The sequence below is a fragment of the Chenopodium album genome, chromosome 1 (genome assembly GCF_948465745.1).
Source record: "Chenopodium album chromosome 1, dcCheAlbu1.1, whole genome shotgun sequence".
NCBI classification, from domain to species: Eukaryota; Viridiplantae; Streptophyta; class Magnoliopsida; order Caryophyllales; family Amaranthaceae; genus Chenopodium; species Chenopodium album.
In genome coordinates, this window is record NC_137834.1 from 50,126,077 (window position 1) to 50,128,898 (window position 2,822).

Genomic DNA, 2,822 nt, shown 5'->3' on the forward strand with positions numbered 1-2,822 from the left:
TGAAGAGAAAAAAGCGCGCCCGATCGGGCGGTGCCTCGCCCGATCGGGCGCGTGTAATTATTAGGAGACGATTAGCGTCGTTTTAGTTTGTTTTTGTTTAGGATTTGTACGGAGTATAAATACTCTTCCGTAATACGATTTTAGGAGCTCTCTCTCTCTCTCTCTCTTTCTCTCTCTCTCTCTCTCTTTACTCTTTCTTTACTCTCTTAATTGTTTTCTTAGATTTTCTCTCTCTTAAACTTTTGTTCTTAATCCATATATTCTTAATTCCAGATTTGTTTGGTAACTATTTCTCTTCTCTTAATCTTAGTTGTTTATTTTATTCCTTTAATCATGTCTTGCTTTATTGCCTTGATTAGTTTAGTTTCTATTATGTGTGAGTAGTTTTCTATTTCTAGGTTTTATGGGGATCCATAAATAATATGAAGGGGTAAGTTATTGTTGTTAATTATCAATGCTAGATTAATTTCCTATTGATCGATTTAATGCTCTGTGACTAGATTAGGCCTGACCTTTTATGCATGAGTTTGACAATATTGATTCGAGATTCGACAGATGAGAATTGATGTTTAGGTCTAGTTTCAATAGACAGGTTAATTTATAAATGGTTAGGTCGAGATTTGAAAGATGAGATTTAATACCGGTAAATTAATTGTGTGATTATAATACGTAGCGAAAGCCCTTTATAATCTGATTAATGTATGCATTGATGAATGATTATTATATTCTACCCTGGAATATTATTTATTGGAGAACCTATGCCCTAGATCCTTTATTATATTATTTTCTCCTTATTCTTGATCTTCGTAGTTTAGTTTATTATTCAATTATAATTATTGGTTACCTCATAATCTAGATTATATTAGTTAATTAAGAATAGAAAGACTTGTTTTCCTGTGGAGTTCAACCCTACTTCCCTATCTACTTTAGTTAGAGGACTTAGGTAATTACTTTTGATTAGGGGATACGACTTTACCCTGTCAAAATTTGGCGCCGTTGCCGAGGAAACGGTTTTATTTTTATTTCTGATTGTTTTAGTAGTCTAGGTTATTTCTTTTTGTCTCGGAGAACGTTAGTTCTTTGAGGAAAATCCCATATTTGCTTTTAGTTTTTTGTTTATGCCCAGGTGTTCCATATCAGGGTACATCCCATTCGATCCTGAGATCGAACGATCCTTCCATAAACAGAAAAATCTCTACAAGCAAATCCTGGCAGATTCTGGTGATAATAATAATCACCGCGATCCTCCAACTGGTTCTAGCGATTCAGAGATATCATCAGATCTAGAATTAGAGATGACGGCTCCAAAGAAGCTTAGTGATTACTCACAACCAAAGCTTACAGATTTTCCACATCTCACCCCCACTCTGGCTCTTGATGGGGTACAATTTGAAATTAAACCTCAATTTATAACGATGATAGAGAGGAAGAAATTCAGTGGAGCTAAGGGTGAAGACCCAAATCTTCACATTGCCGACTATTGTCAATATTGTAATACCATCAGGCAAGCCGGGGTCACTCAAGACCAAATCAGGGAGATTATCTTTCCCTTCTCTTTAACTGGAAAAGCTAAATTGTGGTTTAATGGTTTAAATAGAACTGCACTTGGTATAACTGACTGGGAAACTCTTGTTTTGAATTTTTATAACAAGTATTATCCTGCAGAGAGAATAGCTGTACTACGGAGTGCGATTCAGAACTTTGCCCAAGAAGCCGATGAATCTTTATATGAGGCTTGGGAGAGGTTCAAGGACCTACAAAGAGAATGCCCCTACCATAATTTAGCACAATGGCAGTTAATCCAAGCCTTTTACAATGGCATTGGAAATTCTTCTAGAATAATTTTAGATTCTGCAGCTAGTGGGAGATTTATGAATCTTAATGTTGATGATGCAGGTCAGGTTATTGAAGATATGACGATACACAATTCCCAATATGGGAATCCTAGAGGATTTGCTAACAAGGGGAAGCATAGTGTCGACTCCTTTTTGCAAGCTCAATTGACCTCTATCTGCCAAAAATTAGATAATCTGAGCACTGCTAATGTAGCTAATGTTTCCGCAATTAATAATTATTCTAACGAGGCTTTCTGTGAAAATTGTGGTATTATAGGTCATTGGGAACAAGGTTGCAGGAGTTCCGTGGAGCAAGTTAATGCCTTTCAAGCTTATAGGGAGAATAACCCATACTCCAACACCTACAATCCTGGGTATCGAAATCATCCGTACCTTTCCTACCGGAGTACCAATGTTCAAAATCCACCACCACAAGAACCACAGGCGCCACAGCAACAATAGTAGAAATATCACCATCCCAATGCTGGCCAGAAGAACCATCCACAACAAACCTCCTCATCTTCCGATCCTTCTTTGGTGGAAATTAGAGCGATGTTGGTCAATATGCAGAAGCACATAAAGAGTAGAGATGCGACAATTGATTCAATTCTTGCGCATAACAAAATTGTAGATAATCAGATTGCGTAACTTTCCGCTACTCTACAAGCCCACCAACAGGAAGCTCTTCCAGCACAGCCGACCAGGCCTACGGATCAAGCCTATGCAATTACTCTACGGAGTGGTTCAAACTATGAAGGGCCCCCTATGCCCAGAGTTGATGAACCTGTTTTATTAAATAATGCTAATCTTGATTCCATTAAACATGACAATGTAGCTAATAGCCCTGCAGGCTAAAGCATAGTACTAATACATCTAATTCTACATTGCAGGGTACGACTCTAGAGAAGGTGGCCACTCTAGATAACAGCAATAACGCTCCAAAGCCAATTATCAAACTTCCATTCCCCAATCGTCACTTAAAGACAA

At 37.7% G+C, this 2,822-nt stretch overlaps 1 non-coding gene across 1 annotated transcript; it reads right to left on the reverse strand.

Moving 5' to 3' along the window:
- Positions 1–1,676: 1,676 nt before the first annotated feature.
- On the reverse strand, positions 1,677–1,783 carry LOC145566367 (small nucleolar RNA R71). The gene has a single exon (XR_014095405.1). It is a non-coding gene; the product is annotated as a small nucleolar RNA R71 (small nucleolar RNA).
- Positions 1,784–2,822: the final 1,039 nt, after the last annotated feature.